We start from the raw sequence: 21206 nt of genomic DNA on the forward strand, positions 1-21206 counted from the left end.
CATAGCTGTCAATGTTTCCCTTTTTTAAAGGGAAAATCCCTTATTCTGAATAGGATTCCTCACAAGAAAAGGGAAAAGTTTACAGCTATGGTCAGGGAGGAAGGGAGGGCTTGTTTTCATGGTAATGTAAAAAAGTCTGCACCAATATGTAGTCCAAAGTTGGGACTGTTTTTATTAATTTAAGGCTGTTCTCTTATGCCAGGAGTGCTCTGGTGGTGTTTCCTGCTTGGCAGGGGGTTGGACTTGATGGCCCTTGTGGTCTCTTCCAACTCTATGATTCTTAATATATTGAGTCTATGGAACTGCCTGAACAAAGGGTGAGAGCACAGATTGATCTAAAAAATTCATTGTCACTGTTATGTACTGAGTTGAATAGGATCCAAACTGCAGCAGCTTGATTGGTCCTAGAACAATAGGATCCAAAATGCAGCAGTCTGATTGGTCCTAGAGCAATGCAGCAGTCTGACTGGTTGGCAGGAACCACCCAATCATGCTCCAGATAGAAGTGAATCCACAACCTGATTGGCTTACAGAGGAATTCTGGAATTAGCCAATCATGTGCAGCCCATTGTGTAAATAATGTATATAAAGCAGATACTGTGAGGGGACTTCCATTAATTCCTCCTCACCACTATGAGCTGAATAAAGAGCATGAAATCACTTTGCGACCCTGAATATATTTCAGTCACTCACTGAACAAGGTTCAATTGATGGTTTGTGGAATTGGGGCATGTGAGAAGAACTTGAATGGTCTTGAAATTGTTGAGAAATCAAGCTAGGAGAGACTGGGTATCCAAATATAGACCTTCCAGTTCACTTCCTACAGTCCTAATACAGGTTTGCATACATACATGCATGCATGCATACATACATACATACATACATTTAAATAACTACCAGACTTTTAGAAGACATCTGAAGGCAGCCCTGTTTAGGGAAGCTTTTAATGTTTAGTAGACTATTGTATTTTAATATTCTGTTGGAAGCCGCCCAAAGTGGCTGGGGAAACACAGCCAGATGGGCGGGGTATAAATAATAAAATTATTATTATTATTAACCTTTACAAATGGTAGTACTTTAGTTGCTGATCAGGTCCATCCCTGGAGAGATCTCAGGAGCTTTTCGTAATGAAGTTGTACACTTTCCTTTGAGCCATTGCTTCAGAATGAACTTTGGTTAGATGTGACGTTGGTAACTTACTTTTCTGCACCCTGTTGACTTGGATTCCTTATTCACATGAAGTCTCTTCTTAATGCTTCACATATGGGCATATTTTACAGATCAAATGGATTTAATCTTATATATTTCTTGGTGTGCTTATCAGTTTAACTTCTGTTCTACATCATGGGCATAAATTAAGAGGTTGTTCTCTCTCTCTCTCTCTCTCTCACACACACACACACGCACACACACTTGTAAGATGTATTTCTTCAATTAATGCTTTTACACTGAGTCATTGACATTCTGTGGTTTCTTCTCTTACACCAAGCTGAGAATCAGCCATGCTGAGGTTGATGGACTTCAGACCAGCAAATGCATTCCTTCCCATTCTATCAACTGAAACATTTCTATGTTCATACCTTTTAAATCTGCAAGTAGTGGTTTAAGAGAGAAAACAATGCTTTGTGCAAATGGAAGATACAATTAAAACCTCTTCTGGGTTAGATCCATTTACACTTCTTTGAAGAGTTGGTCTGATGGGTGGTGTAAAATGAATTTAATTGGGTTTGTTATTCAACCTATTCTTCCCCCATAAAGAACAAAAACTGCTTTTCTAGATATGATGTTTTCTAAGGAAGAATGATTTCTGTCTATCAGATAACAATCTATAACTTGATGGTGATGAGAAGTATTAAATGATCATCTGTATTGCAAAGTTTCCTCATTTATTCTGTTTTCTTGTGGTGCATAACCACCATGGCTTCCCACGAATTAACACATAAAGAGTAGATGCACAGAGTGAATCATAACCCACTTCTCCCTCCCTCCTCCAAACTTAACTAGCTTAGTTCCAGCTTGATTTGTGGATTTCTGCCATGCAAATGGAAACTGTTCTTGGCATGTTTGAGTGACATTTCAGTGACCCACTTTCTGTTGGAAGGAGACAAGCCAAGTGTTTTGTTTTGTTCCTGGTATTCTTCCCTCCCCCTCCTTTCCACAGGAAACAGCCATAAAATAATACCTGTGATGATTATTTGCAATCAAACTTCTCAGAGGTATGTGTCTGATGAGAAGCTAATCTTGAATTCACTTTGAACCTTGAATCTGATGTCTGTCTGCTTTGCTGAAGAATTTCATTTTTTAATTAATGGACTCCAGGCTATTTCATTGTAATGCTTGCGTGTAAAATTTTTGCTGGGAAAGGGCAATTCTGTGTTGGCCCTTGGCTTAGAGTAGGGTTTACCAGAGTAGTGCTCTTTCTGTTAAAATAAGTTCATATGAATATGTATGTTAAGAGTATCAATAACAATAAATGTAATGTGATTATTTGACATGGGATCGGTTATGAAGCGTCTCTTCCATAAACAAAAATAAGAGAGCCAGCTCAGGCCCCTGATATAGGAAGGTGGGAAGATAACTTCTGAGGTTCCATTTTGAGGATAAAATTGCTTGCATCCAGTGGGACCTTGACTCCACTGTTATAGCAAATGAATCTCGAGAGGTGTCTAGTCATGTTATGTTGGATGTGTTTCAGTTAATAAGGCTCGAGGATGTAGAAAAGGTGCTTGGATTGGTCAGGGTGACCACTTGCGCCCTGGACCCTTGCCCATCTTGGCTGATAAAAACTATCAGGGAGGGGACAGCTGGCTGTACCAGGGAGGTGATTTACTGCCTCTCTGTGAGAAGTGGTGGTCCCTGCCTGCTTGAAGAAACTCCCGATTCAGAAAATCTAAGTAATTACCAGATAGTTGCCAATCTCACCTTCTTTGGCAAGGTTCTTGAGCAGGTGATCACGGCCCAGATCCAGGCATTCTTGGAGGAAACTGTTTTGCCCAGTTTGGGCACAGAAACTGCTTTGGTTGCCCTGCTTTTGTCTCTGGAAATATGTTTTTGCTGATTCTGCTGAACCTCTCAACAGCTTTTGGTATCCTTCTGGAGCTGTCCAAGTTAGGTGGTACTGATTTGCAATGCTTCCACTCCTACTTGGATGGTCATTTCCAAGGGGTGATGCTTGGGCAGTGCTCTTTGGCCCTGTGGAGCTTTCAGTATGTGGTTCCTCAGGGTTTCATTTTATCCCCCATGCTGTTTAACATCTACAAGAAACTGCTGAGTGGGGTCACCCAAAGTTTTGGAGTATGTTAGCAATATGTTGATGGCACACAATTATACATCTCTTTTACATGTGCAGGTGAAGGGTTTTTGGGAAATGATATATAATGAATTGAAAAGGATGTTTAAACCGACAACCCCTACAAAACCCAAAACCTTTTTTTTACTAGGAATAATGGGAACAGAGGTCCCAAGAAAGCTGACTAATAGATTTATGCGACAACAGCAGCTAGAACTTTATATGCACAGAAGTCGAAAGGAGGAGGATTACCAACCAAGGATGAATGGCTTATAAAACTGATGGACTATGTAGAAGTTGCAAAATTGACTGCTAAACTAAGAGGACATAATGACAAACTTTTTAAGGAAGAATGGAAGCAATTGATGGGTTATGGAGGGGTGGGAAATGAAGAAGTTGTGTATGTATATGATGACAAGTGACTTAATAAAAAGTCCTCTGCGTATTTAGTTGAAAATTAAGTTCCAATGGGCTTGGAGGTCCTTCCTTCTGAGTAAAAGTGGTTAAGCTAAGGCTGCTATTTCCAAGCAATGACTGTTGGGGAGTGAGCTCTGTTCTATACTGGAGTAGCTAATACGGTGTCCTCCATATTGATGATGTTGGACTCAACCTGTGTCATCATTGAACATTGCCTGTACTAGCTGGGGCTCATGCCAATTATAGTCTAACAACATTCTCGAGAGCACTACCTTGGCTATCTCCGAAACCTATTTTGCTGTTCTGTTTCGTAGAATTAATTGCAAGTTGAAAGAATGTTTGAGTCCAATACTATTTCATAGACTTCTGTTAGCAGTCTAGAGTGGAATTGAGTTTTCTCTGTCAAACTGAATGTGACTGGAATCTTTTTTTAGTACTTGATGCTGCCATATCTTCTAAACAGGGACTTGTGTGATTTTTCTCTGAACTTCCACATTTCTTTAATAATGGAGATGTGTATAAGATACAGTGCTATGATTTAATTTTTAGAAGTACAGGCAGAATGCTTATGATGGTTGTGTCTGGGGCTTTTGTCCAGAGGCTCCTGATTACTTATGATGTGTTTGTAGAGAAATGCAGAATGTCTGTCAGCCAAACTTATAAGTACAATTGGAGGCTAATTCTTTCCTTACCAACTGGGGATATAGTCGTGAAACAGCCTAATCAGATGAATTTTCCTTTGCCTAACAAATGCGCCAGCATTATGGAAGCGTAACAGTGACAAACTGAGTTTCTTTTTATTTATTCATCAAATATATACCTCAACCTTCCTCCAAGGAGCTCAGGGTGAAAAATGGAGGCATTCCCATTTTATTTATTGAATTTGTACAACGCCCTTCATTCATAGGTCTCAGAGTGGCTCACAGCAACAAAACACAAGATTTAAAACATAAAATACATAATGAAAACAGGGTGGGAGGAACCACTTCAAAGTAAATTGAGTGTGAGTGACTAGCCCAAGCTGAGCTGGTGAGCTGTCGATCTGAGTGAGAATTTGACTCCATGGCTTGTCTTTAACTTGCATTTGTTCCTTTTTAAAAAACGTTCCAGGAGAATTTAGATCAGTGGGATGATTGCTTGAATTATCTAGAACAGTCTGTTGAGTGGGCAATGTGATATGGTTCATCTGGAAGTTCCGGCTTTGGCAAAACATATCCTAAGGAAATAATCAGTTTCAATAACATTTATGGAGTTTTCTCTACAGGGTCCTGTAAACCTCTAAAACGATGCTCATCTTCTGTGGAAAGCTGAATAGGTGAGAGAACTTACAAGGTTGTAAGTCATATTCAGGAACATACGAGCCAACTCTTAGGGGCTGAGGGGTCTTTGGCCTCCCTCCAAAAATATTTCAGGTGGCTGGGGACCCTCAAAGTTGATGGACATTGCCATTCATATGGTGTGTGTGCACCGTGTCATGTGATTGATTATGCAGGGTGGGGCTTACCTCGCCCCCCCAATATTAGGATTAATTTAGGACCTTTATTTTCAGTGGGTCTGTTCCAAGTAAACCTTAGTTGAATGCAATCCATGGCCTCTTCAGCTGTACATTTATTGGATAAAAGGCACAGCCTTTATGCTGGAGCCTAAGGCTTGACCTGTTCAGACTGTGCATACCCCTATCTCTCCTGTAATCTTATAACCAGGCTTTTGGTGAAGAAGCCCAAACTAATGGGATTTTACCTATACCATTTACCCAGTTCTCCTCCTGGTACCATAACAAACTTTTTAGATCCCAATTGAGAATCATCCTCTCCACATTTTTTGCAATTGGATTTTTATGGGGTGAAGTTTAAATGCAAGAATGTTGTTGTTATATGACCACTGTTAGGTATGAAAATGGGCCAGTGGTCCATTGCATGGCCTAATCATCAAGGTTAAAGGGGGTTGCAGTCCAGAACCATCGCTCTGCCACCCATGAGCTGTGCAGTCTTCAGAACTTTAAAGACCTTGACTTGAGTGGCAATGATAGTGAGAGATGATGGGGCCAGAGAAGGCATGATTTTGGTCATTTCCTGTTATGTTTTTCCCATTCTTCTCACTGCAGGTTTCTCCTTTTTTTGGCTCATGTGCTCTAAGCAGATTCTAACTTTCCCTTCCCTATACCAGTGCATTGTGCACTGAGACAGAGATCCCAGCCGTTGGAATGAAGAAGAAAAGTTGCCCAGGATCAGTGTTATTATAAAAGGTCATAAGATGGCTTAGCCATTTTACCACTCTGCCTTTTAAAGTGAATTCTCCCATTTTTTTAACCAGCATGTGGGAGCAAAGGAGTCTTGGGCCATTAGATTCCTTGCACTCCTGCAGTATATTTCAGGAAGTAAACATCTGCCGAATTCTGGGAGAAATTGTTTAATAGAGTTATGAGTTTTCAAAAGCCCTCTGGAGAGAAATATAAATATGTGTCCAGTCCCCAGCTACTCTCTTTTGTAGCTGGGCGTATGATCTAGCTCCAAAATGTGTTATTCATACTTATGTGGCCCAGGGAAGAAATCCATGTTGTTGCTTCGAGCATTATAGGCTGTGCGCAAAGACAATGAGTTATCATTATTATTCAAGTTGTATTTCTAATATATTATTTATATTGTTGCCCAACAAGAACTAACTTCTTTGCAGCTGCATGAGAAGTAATCTTAATAGATAGTGGATTTGGCGGGGGAGGGGAGAGAGAAATGGAAACCCTTGTACATACTGCAGAAGGGATAGAGCACACAGTGAGTACTTCTGTGTGTTTCAATACATTCTTGTATTTCCATAGTTCTTCTCTTATCTGGGACATCTTGATCAGGGGAAAAATATTGATACATCCCTTAGTCCAGGCTTCCTCAACCTCGGCCCTCCAGATGTTTTTGACCTACAACTCCCATGGTCCCTAGCTAGCAGGACCCAGTGGTCAGGGATGCTGGGAATTGTAGTCTCAAAACATCTGGAGGGTCGAGGTTGAGGAAGCCTGCCTTAGTCTGTAGTCATCATGTCAGAGCACTGGTAAGGGAAAGGGTTGAGGCAATGGGCCCCCCTTTGCTTCTCTCTGCTTTCTTATGCCCCCTCCTTTTTCAACATGTTAGCCGGAAATGTCTGCTATCTACCTCAATGGTTCCTTGGGAATTTTTCTTTGAGTCCCAACCAATTCTGTCTGCCATCTGGGAGCATATTCCAAACCTTTAGTCATGCTGCACACAGTGTTCGAAATTAGCCAGGAGCCAGGCGCCTTTTGCACCTGGCTATTGGTCACTTGCCAGCAAGTAAAGATGGCACCTAACATCTCCACCATCTGGAGGTGCATGTCCCTGTCAGAAATAGCTGAAACAGCCACACACTTCTCAAGTCTGAAATGGTTGTGGTTCTGTCACTTCCAACTTCATCGAAGATTCCAGCCTCCTAAAACTCATAAGGTTAATTTCTAGGTGACAGCAATTGAAACCAGTGGGAATTTCAGTGTAGTGGCATCCCAAAGGGTTAAGAGAAGGAGTCGTCTTTGAATGCTTGTCCATCTGGCAAAGAAATAAAACCTTTTTTCTGTGAAAAAAGTAAGGCTGAATGATCAGATCTGGATGGAATATTGTTAGACTGAGTCCTCAGCAATTATTTCACTAGTAGAAATAGCCCATTGTATTTCACTTCACAGGGGGGAAAACACAAAGGACTCTTCCATGATGCAAATCAAAATTACCTCCCTGTGTATTCACATTGTATATTATAAATATCATGCTGGTTTTTATAAAAGCGACTTTTTTCTCCTAGCAATTGAGATACTCTCTGTTACATAAATCAGTTGATATCTGCAAGACCTATATTTTCCAAAGCGGCTTTAAAAATAAAATAAAATCTGTTTGTCTTTGTTCTCTGCTGGATGTAAGCACAAAGCATCAATGTTATTTCCAGCCCTACTTTTTTCCAGGAATCTTGTGATGGAGGCAGGAGTATAACTTCAGTAAAAGAAAATATTTATTGATGCTACTCTGAGAATTACACCGCCAACCTAGACTTTATTCTCCCTTTCCTCCACTCCCCCCCCCCGCCCAGCCTTTATTTTAATAAGAACCACAAATTGAAATGTTATGGCACACATTGTACTTTTATTGCTTTCTTTACTGAGCAAGTGTTTCGGCACATTTCATTATGCTATAATGTAATCTGGTTATCGTTTTCAAAAAATTTTAGCAGGAATTTCTCTGCAAACCTACCTCAGGAAAGCCTTTTAAGGCATCCAGAATTTGCCTTTCAGGGTTTGGTCTGCTCATGAATCCCAGTGCTCCAGGAAAGCTGTTGCATGACCTTTCAAAGTATGAAAACTATTTCAAAAATAGTGACATGTTTTGAGGTGGTTTAATACATTTGTAGCATGTTCCACTGTGTGCTTTTTCATCGGTGATTAAAATGGAGGATATGTAACAATGATGGCTTTAAGACAATGGTTTTCTGGGCGAATGCTTGGTTTCCTTTGAAGCTTATCAGGAATCCTCGAAGAGAAGATTTATAATGCTGGCCAAGTACTCCTGAATACATCATGCTTGTGGCAATAGAATTTCTCTCTGCAAGATGAGTGCTTGATGTTCTAGAGGAAGACCTCAGGCCTAGGCCAAATCTCCCCAGGTCACACTCCTCTTTGGATGTGCTCTGTACTATCAAGCATACTTGACAGTCCTGGAGCATCTCTGTGAAAAGTAATAAAGTCTATTGATTGTCTCAGTGTCACCCTCTGACTGCATTGCTGGAATATGAAGGAAGAGGCACTTCCATTGCTCCACCCACTTTCTCCTCTGACTCCACCAACCTCAGAAGGTTGCCTCTGTTGCCCTCAGATTGAAAAATGTTCCCCAGCCCTGTTCTAGAGCATTATCTGCATTCATGGTGGGCAATAGTGACTGGTCTTAAGACCGGTAACAGAGCGTGGCATTGTTAACACATCTGTGTCATGTAAGAGAGGCATCTCTGCATTGAAGGTTTGTTGGTACCTTCATAAAACTTTGGTATTAATATTATTGGTATTAATACTCGGGAAGCTATCTCTGGACACCCTCTTTATAGCACAATTTGAGATCAAGTATTTCATATCGCAACAACCCTGTGAGGTAGGTTAGGCTGAGAGACAGTGACAACCCCCAAGGTCACCCAGTGAGCTTCATGGTTGAGTCAGGATTTGAACTCTGGTTTCCAAGGTCATAGTCCAACATCCCTGGGATGAGACATCATTTCTAGCCTCAACATATTCTTGTCCCTTCTGACATTGTTTCTACAATTTGTATTTTAAGGTCTGCAGCGCTCTCAAATTACAGTTCTCCCACCTTTTCCCCCAGTTCTTTCCTCATACAATTCTGACAGTTCTATTAGCAGCATGGTTTTAATTTGAGAAGCATTTTTCTTTTTCTTTGTGGAGGGCTGGTTTGACCATGGGATATGGTTAGAAAAATGTGAGTTTCCATGCACCCTGCTTTCACTGTCATCAGCAGGACAGCTTGTTCCTCATGCTATGAAAACAATGTTGAAGCAATCTAACACTTTACCAAGGATAGGTAAAGCAACCTGGCGTCGGGCGTTTAATGACTCTCTAATAAGGCAAATGTCTAACATGGGCAGTTAGCACTAATGACTTCCCTAGAACACAGTTTTTCAAGAACCTTGTCCTACTCCCAGACATTAATTCCTTGCTTCCATGCATCATTCAGAAGTCATACAACCACAATTCAGAAAGGAGGAGGAAGACGGAAAGAATGAGGAATGGGAGTGTGGTCACTTAAAGCAGATTGGCGGCTCTCAAAACACAATTTCTTGGTAACCACAAGGGGCATTAGCTAGGGAATGTGCAAGGAATGCCATCCTAAAGTACGCACATTATTGTCTGATTCCAGCCCAGCGTGGGTTGGCTTTTTAGCTGAGTAGTTTCCATAATACCGCTAGGGAACACACTTCCACTTGCTAAGACCTGCTCCTCACCCCACATATCTATCAGACATATCAGACATATCCTGGAGTCTCACTGTTATCTTCTGCAGACAATGCATGGGCCTTACTTTTGTGGCTGTGCATTCCAGGGATGATCAGTGATGGTGAGCAATGGTTTTTCAGGCAAGAATGTTTGTCATTGTGAAGTTCCTCAAACAAAACGTTTCCCCCAGGCCATCATCTGAGGCTAGGACATTCCAGTTCAGTGGTTGTTTTTAATAGATCCATAGATATAAGAGACAATGTAACAGCATTGCTTTTTCCTGTTGGATCTATGCTGTCATAGAGGCCCTTTTTTGGGGGGGGGGTCTGGAATATACCGCTGTAGGTCTGCATGGCTATTCTTCTCTTTTCCTTTGTTTCACCTTCTCCTGGATTTATGAAGATGCTGAGCACCGAAGGCTGAGCTGCCATTTTGCATTATAAAAAATAATGTGTAAATGGGATGATTCAAAAGTGAATGGGAGTTAAATTTGCTTTGATTTCACCCCCCCCCCAATTGCGTGTGCTAATATCAACTGTTTCATAAGATAAATCACTCATTCCTCCAGGGAAATAGCATAGATCTCACAGAACAGCAACTAATGGCCAGGACCTGAAGTTGCCATTGCACTGACTGGTAAGCGAGGGCTGAGGAAGCTGTGGCCCTCCAGATGTTCTTGGACTCCAGCAGCATGGTTAATGGTTAGTGATGGTGGGAGATGTAGTCCAATCTCAGGTGGGGAGACACCAGTTTTTTGCTGACCTGTGCTGCTCCACAACCTTAAGCAGCAATAAAACTGGGACCCATGCCTTGTATGAGTGGAAATGTGTTCTGTTTATGGAAGAGAACCTTTTAGATCCAATAGTTTTATGTTTTCTTATTTTATTTTATTTTATTTTTAAAAATACTGGATTTGGTCAGCTTTCATGGGTAAATGTACAGTGGTACCTCAGGTTAAGAACTTAATTCATTCTGGAGGTCCGTTCTTAACATGAAACTGTTCTTAACCTGAGGTACCACTTTAGCTAATGGGGCCTCCCGCTGTCACTGCACAATTTCTGTTCTCATCCTGAAGCAAAGTTCTTAAGCTGAGGTACTATTTCTGAGTTAGCGGAGTCTGTCACCTGAAGCGTCTGTAACCCGAGGTACCACTGTATTGAGAGAATCTGTCCTAGGAAAATAAGAACTTTAATCTTCAGGATAATTTGAAGTTCATCTCTTAGTATCCACACTGCTATTCATATATTTTGACAATTTGCAGATAAAATATGGATTATAGCTTCCTTTAAGTAACAGTGGCAGATGTAGGCATCTGATGATATAAAAAGGAATCTGCAGGGTTGTTTTTTTTAAAGATTAAAAATTGTGAGAGGTGAGGCTGGATCCTTAGTTTGGTTGACAGAGAAAGTAGACAGCATGTAAGCTACTAAAGTTATGCCAGTGGCATATCTGGTGTTGTGCAGAAGACCCTCTTGAAAAATTATCCAGTTTTCCCAACAAGCAAAAACCCTCCAGGGAGCCTCAGCCAATCACAGGCTTCTATTGTACCATTCTTACATGTGTTTTCAAACACTGTTTATCACATTCACACTTTACATTTACAGTTGTGCATTTAAAATATCCGAGGTGGCTCCATGGATCTGTCTGTGTGACTCTTGGCTTTTTATCTTATTTGCATTGAAAGGCATAATGTTTGCAACCATATTGCAGGACTGACTGACGAATACACTGCAGCCTTGAAAGCAACTCAGGTCCCCATTTAAGGGTTCTGTTTCTTCATGCAGTGTGAATTTTATTTGCTATGAAGCTGTTCCTTAGTGTAAGTATGTCAGGGTTTGTGTAGCTGGTGAACAAAGTGTGTGTCACGATCCCATCTGACATAGGCCTCTTCTGAGGAAAAGGCTTGGGGCACTGTGGAGAACCTTGCCCCAACTAAAGCCTTGCCCCCCCCCCCCGTTTCCATTTTTCGGAAGAGTGGCAAGGCATGAGTCTGCCTTGCCACACTTCTGAAACTGAGCCATTAAGTAATTTGCTTCACTTGAATTTAGCCATCTGCATACCTTCCAACATTTCTCTGATGAAAATCAGGACATCCTATAATCAACACCACCACCACTACCATAATCTCTGGGCATCTTCTAACAAATATAAAAACATAATGGAACATGAAACATTATAAAACTTCTGTATACAGGGCTGCCCTCAGATGTCTTTGGAAGGTTGTATAGTTACTTATCTCCTTGGCTCGGGGGTTGCATAACTACATACCCACCAACATTTCTCTGATGAAAATAGGTACATCCTAAGGAAAAGTGGGACATTGTGGGATCAAATCAGAAACCGGGACTGCTTCTGTAAATCCGGGACTGTCCCTGGAAAATAGGGACACTCTGAGAACTCTGTATACTGGTACCTCAGGTTAAGAACTTAATTTGTTCTGGAGGTCCGTTCTTAACCTGAAACCGTTCTTAATCTGAGGTACCACTTTAGCTAATGGGGCCTCCTGCTGCTGCCGTGCCGCCGGAGCAGGATTTCTGTTCTCATCCTGAAGCAAAGTTCTTAACCCGAGGCACTATTTCTGGGTTAGTGGAGTCTGTAACCTGAAGCCTCTGTAATCTGAAGCCTCTGTAACCCGAGGTACCACTGTATATGGTCGTGGCAAAAAATGTATGTGTCTGGCTGGCGCTTCTCACCCATTTCCCTGCTCATAAAAATTAAGAACTACGTTTATGCTTGTGTTTCCTAAACTTCTGATAAGGTTGTCCCAGAGTGGTGCGGCTATAGATTTAGCTGTGCAGAGTAGTTCTGTAACTTCATATTTTTTATTTTATTTTTTCAAAAGCAGATGCTATACCTGTTGCCTTGCTCTGGGAGGGGGAAAAACCAACTACAGCTGACCTTAGCAGACTGGGTCAGCATATACGGCATTCTTGTTGAATTGTCTGTTGGTTCACAGGCTCCTGGCTAATGAATCTTCAAGTGTCACTCAAGATCAGTTAGAGTGCAGTCAATGCTCCTTTTTTGTCCCTTCTAGTCATCTTTTCTTTTTAATAAACCAACATTAAATTACTCACAATGGACAAGTGTGGCAGCTGGCAGTGTCACAGAGGGACAGCAGAGCATATTGCTCAGAGGGCAGACTTGCAAAAAGCCAGGAGACAGCTATTCCAAGCTTAGGTCTGGCAAATACTCAAGAATCACATGTAAATTTGGGGCACAGGAAGAAACAGAGAAATAATGCTTTGGGGGTATGAACCCGGGCATTTAGCACTCCTGAATTTTCAAGCTTATAGAGTAATGCCTTGACTGTGATTTGAAGGGGAGAAGGAGAAAAATATGTGCCGGTAATAAATGAGTGAAGGGATTCGATTTTACATTTTTATCTCTCCACAGACCATGAGTTAATGCTAAGACATGTGTTACAGTCAGCTTTCTGACAACTGATGCTGTTGCATAATAGTTATTGCAAACGTATTTGAAGGCAATATGAATATGATCACCAACTTCTTCTATAGAGACAGTATTTTAATTCTTGAATTAATTTTTAATCAACAAATCTTGTACCATCTGAAGCTTCTTTTATTTGAGGGCATAAATGTGTTGAGGCAAAAAGCCTCTTCCTTTCAAAACTTCATGCACAGCCCACAAAAAGGATCCTAGAGGGAGGGGTTTTTTTTGACCATATCTCAGGGGGAAAAGGAAAATTGGCAGACGCCATTGGGGATGAAGGACTTCCTTGGACAAGGCTGGGCTTTGTGGGGTGTCTATTTTAAAAACTTAAGTTTCACCACCATCACTAGTATCTGCCATGTGTCTCCTCTTCTCTCCCCCCCACCCATGTCTCATTAGGAGTCTCATTAGGAATGACATATGTCAGGATACTGTCTTTCAAGAGGCATTGCTGGAGCAAGGGGAAATCGTCAGTCCCTGCTGACTAATGTGAAATAAATTGGCTAAGGAAGGAAAGCTTCCTCTGAACTCAAAGCACCCACCCACAGTGGGGAACCTTCTAGAAGAGGCCATTTTGATGACTCATGAAGCAGCTGCATGCAGAGACAGGGTCGTTGGCTCTAACTAAATTGGTTTCTTTTGTCCAGTAGCACCTTAGAGACCAACTATGTTTGTTCTGAGTACAGTGGTACCTCGGGTTACAGACGCTTCAGGTTACAGACTCCACTAACCCAGAAATAGTACCTCGGGTTAAGAACTTTGCTTCAGGATGAGAACAGAAATCGTGCGGTGGCGGCACAGCGGCAGCGGGAGGCCCCATTAGCTAAAGTGGTGCTTCAGGTTAAGAACAGTTTCAGGTTAAGAACGGACCTCCAGAACGAATTAAGTTCTTAACCCGAGGTACCACTGTACCCAGAACAAACTTAGTTGGTCTCTAAGGTGCTATACTGGATATATTTTTTCTATTGATTTTGACTGCGTCAGATCAACACGGCTACCTACCTGAATCCATTGGTTTCTGACATTGAGGAAGAGCAATTTCTTGGTGGTGAAATCCAAGCTTTGCACACAGAGGTTGCCAGGTTCAGTCCCCAGGAATGCCAAGCATAGCAATGAAAATGCTCTCATTTGAAACCCAGTTAGTAATTTTAAGGTAGACAGGCAAAAATGCTGACCCCAAAGAAGGCGGATTCCCATGTTTCTTCCTAACTTTGACCAAATCGGAACCAGTGTCTTCCTGAGAGAGAATTGACATCTTCTCCACAGTGAGCATTTCCTCAATCTCGCAGATGTCAGACTTGCTTGACCCACTTATATGTCAGCAACCTTCCTCCTGATTTTTTCTTATTCAATACACACTTTCACTTAATAGATTACATTTGAATAGCAAACAACTTCATATTTTATGTGTCATCTTAAATATTCATAGCAGCCTGTTGTCTTGGGGTAAATACCATATTTTTTCCTTAGTGATAGCACTTTTAGAAATGAAATCTGCACACGCCTGTCTTGCAAAACCAAAAAACAAAACAAAACCACGGTTCTGGTATCCCAGATGGTGATAAATTTAATTTTAAACAAGATGACTGCAGGGTAGAAACAGAGTTAAGGGTTGCTTGTGTCTAGCAATCACAATTCATATTTATAGGCTGTGTCAAGTGCAGGAATTGTAGTGCTGTTGTTGTTTTTAAGGAAAGGGCTATTGCCCCTGCTTTCCTTGGTTTTGATTATTCCATGAACACGTATTGGGAAACTAATCCAGTTTATGAGGAGGCTTCTTTTAAGGTGTCGGAGATGGTAAAATAAAGGATTGGGGTTTGACTAAAAAAGGTTCACTCGGTGTGTTTGAGTCAGTAGGGGCATTCATGAAGATGAGAGAGAGGGCTTGTCCATACATCCACTTGTCCCAAGCCTAGGAAGCACAAGTCTGAGTGGTTTTCCAATTGACCTTTGCACTATCTAGGTAGGGGTCTGAGTGGGTTTCCCCTTCCTCTGCTGCTTTCTTAGGGAAAAATCTGCTTTTTAGCTCCAAATCAGAGCACATGTCAATCTGTGGATAAATGTGAATAAGCCCAGAGAGAGCACTTGGAGAGATAAAACTTCAGTTTGATGCTAGCTTGTAAACAACCCAGATCCTGTACTTGGCATCAGAGGCCCTTCTCTATGTCCCCCATCCCAGAGACGTTTGGAGGGTGGCAACAAGACAACTGGCCTTTTCAGTGGTGGCTCCTCAGTTGTAGAATGCTGTCCTCAGAAAGGCTCATCTGAGGTGCCAGGCAAAAACATTCCTCTTTACATAGGCCTATGGCTATTAAATAATCTATGGCCTGTGAAAGTATGGGGACTGTTATTATGATCACTTTACTATTAGGCTGTCTGTCGGTATGTTTTTTAATTATGTTTTTATGACTGAAGTTCTGTGATGTGTTTTTAATGTTGTACACCACCCTGGGACCTTTTGATAAAGGATGCTATATAAATTGAATAAGTAGTAATGATAATATTAGACGACTGCAGTTCTACTCACCACAGCTCATCACTGATCCCAGGGCCTCTCTTTGCATTGCAAGGGAGAGAGTTTCTCTTCTAAAGCCCTTGCACTTTGCAGAAAGTTTCAGGGTGTGTTGGGTTCTTGTTGCATTTGCAGAGACGTTTGTCTAAGGCGATAGGAAGTTGTAGGAGGCCCCCCTCTCCCCAACCTGTCCAAACGTTTGTGCAAGTCAAAAATCCCCCTCAGAAATCAACCAACCAACCAATCTTTATTGCAGTCAAGGACCAGACAGCAGAGTTAACAACATTTGCCACATGTGCACGATGAAGAAGTGGATGCAATTAAAAATTCCCCATAAACTTACATTAAAAATAACCCTCCTTCAGCTGAAATCTGTATTCCAGAGATTAAAATCAGTACTCATTCGCCGGTCATCACTGTCACCACAGCCTGCCTTGTTCTCATTGCAAAATTTTGCAACAGGCCTGAAGATATCCAGATCTTTACCCCCTCAGAAAAAAATGTGGAGCCTTCTTCATTTGCCAGAGAGCACAATGTTTCCTGTGTGTAACACTTTAGAGAAGGGAAGCAGCAGGAGGAGAAAGTCTTGTACTGTTTCTTGCCATCACCATACTGCATTGCAAATGAAGGGAATCCCTGTTTCTCCCCAAATGCTGAAGTTGGTAGCAAGGACAAATGCATACTATCTGGCTGGCCAAGCTGATGTTTGTGGACCATTGGAAACATGGTGTAGTGGTTGGGAGTTACTCGTGCGTAATCCTGCTCCGTTTGAGCCTCGGATTGCCTGGTTAAACCCTCCGGACTGCGCAGCCCATCTTAGCGTGGCTGCCCTTAGTCACTCGTAGAATCTGTCTGTGGGCGTTTCTTAAAGCGTTGCCAACATAAGAGTTGTTTGACGCCCAATCGTTTCCGCCTCTCACTGCGCGGGAGTCTCCTGCGCAGGGTGGGCGTGGGCAGCAGGGTGCTTGGGCTCTCCTCGCTAACTTCCAACGAAGAGTCTTGGAGCCCCTGCACCTCCCTGTCCCGTTGCTCTCCTTGATCCCTGGTGTTACACTCATTCTCTTCCCCTTCTTCCCGGCTGAGTCTCCCTCTAGCGCTTGGACCTTCCCCTGCAGAATCAGAGACCCTCTCCTTCTCCCATGCCTCTGATGGCAGTTCCCTGACACATGGCCTTGAGTGCAAATGTTCAGGGCATCCCAAAAAGTAGGATGCTTAAGGAAAGGCTGTTGTGCATCCTGCTCTTCCTCCAAGTACCCCATAAGTTAGCCATCACATGGAATCCTTGCAACAACACCTGGAAAGGAATGTGGACAACTACACTGATGGAAAAACTGGCACAAAGGGGGAAAGACAGGAACATTTTTTTAAAAAGACAAAAGAAAAAAGCTTCAAGTGACATGGGATCTCTGTATTACAGTGGTACCTTGGTTCTCAAATACCTTGGAACCCAAACACTGCAAACCCAGAAGTAAGTGTTCTGGTTTGCAAACTTTTTTCGGAAGCCGAACATGCTCCGTTTTGAGTGTGACACTTCCGTTTTGAATGTTACGCTGAGGTCTGTCTGTTTTTGCTATTTATTTTGCATTTTTGTGGCTCTTTTTTTGTATATGTGACTGTGTGGAACCCAGTTCAGCTACTAACTGATTGATTGATTGATTGATTGATTGATTGATTTGATTGTGTGACTACAGTGCATTGTTTATTGCTTTCATTTTATGGATCAATGTTCTTGGTAGATAGTTAAATTCATGTAAAATTGCTGTTTTAGGAATTGTTTTTAAAAGTCTGGAACAGATTAATCCATTTTGCATTACTTTCTATGGGAAAGTGCGCCTTGGTTTTGGAAGGGACTTCTGGAACGGATTAAGTTTGAGAACCAAGGTATCACTGTAATTGTACCACTGTACAAAAGGAGCATAGCTTGTAACCACTAGCCACACATGGTCTTCTGTGGAATGACTGTGTAAGGTGACACTACAAATGAAACAGGAGGATTCTGCTCATAAGTAAAGAACAAGGGATATTTTACAGGACAGCAGAAATTCAACCAATGCTCTCACCTATATATTGCTTACGTGTTTATGATGTTATACTTTGTTTTTGCAAAAAAGCCAACCATATAAAGTTTGTTGTTGTTGCTTTTAAAAAAGCTCCCTCCCTTGTGAAAAAGAGTGGCAAATTGTAAATTATTTAGTGCATTATTGCAGATTTACCACCATGTGGGAGGGTGCCATTTTGGGTTTCCTGCCTCGGGCACCAAAATGTTTCAGACCGCCTCTGCCTCAGAGACTTATTTGTGACATTCTCTCAATGCTTGCAAAAAAAAATCAATGTGCTTCTAATCCCTCGCTGCCATTATTTCTCTCCCCCACCCCCAGCCACTTCTTTCTATTTGAAAATATGTCCCTTACCAAAGGGCAAACTGCAGCATTCTTTAGATTTATTTATTTTTCCAGTCTGAAGCCTCTTCCCCTTGCTTTTAACACCTACATGCACTGCATGGTATTTGGGAAAATATCTCTCTCCTCTTAGCATCAACAAAAAAAACCTTCCGGTAGGCAAGAAAAGCCATCGAAAAATGCAAGTTCCAAGCTGCTCAGCACTGTTTGTCAGAGAGAGAGAGAGAGAGAGAGAGAGAGAGAGAGAAACTCTCACTCTCTCTGTCTCTGTCTAGTGTCTTGTCCCTTTCAAGGGATCTCATATATTTTCCCCTTTCATAACAGTTTTCAGAAAGCTCCTGTTGTTTAAAAAGAGCATTTTTCCTTGTTACCAATGTACATGCCATGCAATTCTGAGGAGGAAAACCCTTCAATTAAACAAGCTTTGCAAATAGGTGTTATGGATTATGTGTTGTTAGCTAGCCGGTAGGAGGCGATGAAGTTTATTTTCCAGTACTTTCTGTACTCTTCCATTAGTGCTTTTAAAATATGAATGAAATTAAACTTCAGGTTTTTTTTGTTTTTTGTTATTGCTTCCTGAATGGAGACACGAGCACAATTTTGCTGTATATGCAGGGCATTATTATGTAGGAGAGGCTTGAAATGCCAGTAAAGAGGTATTTTCATGTTGGTGCTCTTCTAGCGGTATTTGTTTTTAGCCTTGTTATGATGTAGCTCTTTTAATATTCAGTACATTTAAGAGCTCAGAGTTAAGGGCTGGGGGTGGGAAATGATGCTATATATGGAATAAAGAACAAGAGCAGCAAGCCATATTTTTCAGTTACAAACTGCTGCAAGCCCAGAATGTCGATTATTTATTTTCTTCTCTATCTCAGCTTTCCTTTGGATTCATATTTGCAGGTTCAAGCACAGTGGGTTAGTGATTCAGGTGGTGATTTTATAAAGGCAGAAATTACTACAAGACCGTAATCTGGGCTTGAAATAGGCCACAACTTTCTTGATTACAGATGTGTTAGGCTTTGGCATAGGCACTGGGTGAATCAACCACCCCTCCTGCTGATTGTTTACTCTTTCAGGGTCGATCCTGGGTTCAGGGATCTCCCCACGACACAGATAAAATGAAGTGGTCCCACCTGAGTGCCAGTAGGGTGTTCTTTTTTTAAAAAAAGATATTTATTCAAGTTTCAGCATATCACAAAAATAAGAGAAAAAAAGTAAAAGAAAAAAAATGAAAATACAAAGTAAAAACAGTTAAAAACAAATCAATCTTTCTATATCTTATCTTTCATTTGCTTGTTTCCCCGACCTCCTCACACCTCCCTTTTTTGTATTCCAGTTCAAATTAGTTAATTCAGCAAATCCTTTCCCTCTTTGGTTTTATCTTAATCTTTTATCTTAATATATTATAACTTTAGGGACGCGGGTGGCGCTGTGGGCTAAAGCCTCAACGCCTAGGGCTTGCCGATCGAAAGGTCGGCGGTTCGAATCCCCGCGGCGGGGCGCGCTCCCGCTGTTCGGTCCCAGCGCCTGCCCACCTAGCAGTTCGAAAGCACCTCCGGGTGCAAGTAGATAAATAGGTACCGCTTACCAGCGGGAAGGTAAACGGCGTTCCGTGTGCGGCTCTGGCTCGCCAGAGCAGCGATGTCACGCTGGCCACGTGACCCGGAAGTGTCCCCGGACAGCGCTGGCCCCCGGCCAATAAATGTGAGATGGGCGCACAAACCCCACAGTCTGTCAAGACTGGCCCGTTCGGGCAGGGGTACCTTTACCTTTATTATAACTTTAGATTATCACCTGTTAACAATCCATTTTTACATATTCCTTTATAACATTGCTGCTAAAAACCCCTTAACTTCATTCCAACACCATTCTAACATTCATTAATTTTACAGTATTTCTGTAGATAGTCTTTAAATTTCTTCCAATCTTCTTCCACCGACTCTTCTCCCTGGTCTCAGATTCTGCCAGTCATTCCCGCCAGTTCCATATAGCCCATCACCTTCATCTGCCATTCTTCCAGAGTGGGTAAATCTTGTGTCTTCCAATACTTTGCAATAAGTATTCTTGCTGCTGTTGTAGCATACATAAAGAAAGTTCTATCCTTCTTTAACACCAATTGGCCAACCATGCCCAGGAGAAAGGCCTCTGGTTTCTTCAGACAGGTATATTTAAATAGCCAGTAGGGTGTTCTATGGCCTGGACTACTAGACAGAACTCTCCCTGTGGACCCCTTTACTGGATTCCCCTGAATTTTGATCCTGATCTGAGGGTGGACAGGGCTCCCCCCCCCCCACGACCTCTGTACAAACTATTGATCCAACCTTAGTTGAGCCTTGCACCAAAGTTTTACATCACTCAGACCTTAACAGTTTCTTATGAACGGTTGCTACTTTCACCTCAGTGGTATCCTCTTTGTTCCTTACAGAGAGCTCCTGTACAGGTTTCTCCCTATTAATATTTAGGGCTCTTCCTCTTGTCTGTTTCACTTCAGACAGATCACACAGACACAACACTGTCCTCAGCAGTATCCTGAGAAGTCTCTCTCAGCAGCCATTCTGCCACACAGAGAGAGGGAGAACAGAGAGCAGTTAGAAAACAACAGTTACTGGAATAACAGTCACAACAGAATGGAATTCTTCTCTCATGTGACTCACAGTCAGCTAATCACATGAGAGATACTGCCAGAGGGGGGAAATTCCACATTAAAAGTACACAGTAATTTAACATAAGTAAGCATTCCCATTTCAGGAAATTAAATCGTTATCCTTAACAGTTTATGGATCTTGGGTGGCAGACACTAAATTTCAGAATATTCTGAATGAAACTTGCTTAACACCTTCAAGTTGCCGAAGGAGGTTCTCCCACAAATCAGAAATAAGTTTTCTTTCACATGAGGGGAATCATCATGTGGCGAAAGGGAAAATAACAAACAAGCAAAATATTAGAAACTTTACAATGATAAATTAAACAGGGCTGTTACCAGCTTTTGGTTCTTGCTGAAAACACAAACTGCTGTGATCACTGGCCTCATTTTATTGCCTCAGTTGGCTTTGATAGCCACTGGGACCATGAACAATTGAAAATATGCCACTTCCTAGATCTGATTACTTCAGACTTTGTGAGGCCCACTGAAATTCCATCTCAAACATAAGGCAC

The 21206-nt window shown here is 41.8% G+C and overlaps 1 protein-coding gene and 1 long non-coding RNA gene across 3 annotated transcripts in view; one reads left to right on the top strand and one right to left on the bottom strand.

Annotated features, from left to right (window-relative positions):
- LINGO2 (leucine rich repeat and Ig domain containing 2) overlaps positions 1-21206 on the top strand; it is a 569661-nt gene that overhangs the window by 6832 nt on the left and 541623 nt on the right. The window lies entirely within an intron of this gene.
- LOC309522130 lies at positions 16813-20660 on the bottom strand. The gene is made up of 3 exons (XR_014214887.1): positions 20441-20660; positions 17712-17805; positions 16813-16945 (listed from the first exon to the last, which is right to left on the bottom strand). It is a non-coding gene; the product is annotated as an uncharacterized lncRNA (long non-coding RNA).

The sequence above is a fragment of the Podarcis vaucheri genome (genome assembly GCF_965113315.1).
Source record: "Podarcis vaucheri genome assembly, chromosome: 17".
In the NCBI taxonomy this organism is placed as follows: Eukaryota; Metazoa; Chordata; class Lepidosauria; order Squamata; family Lacertidae; genus Podarcis; species Podarcis vaucheri.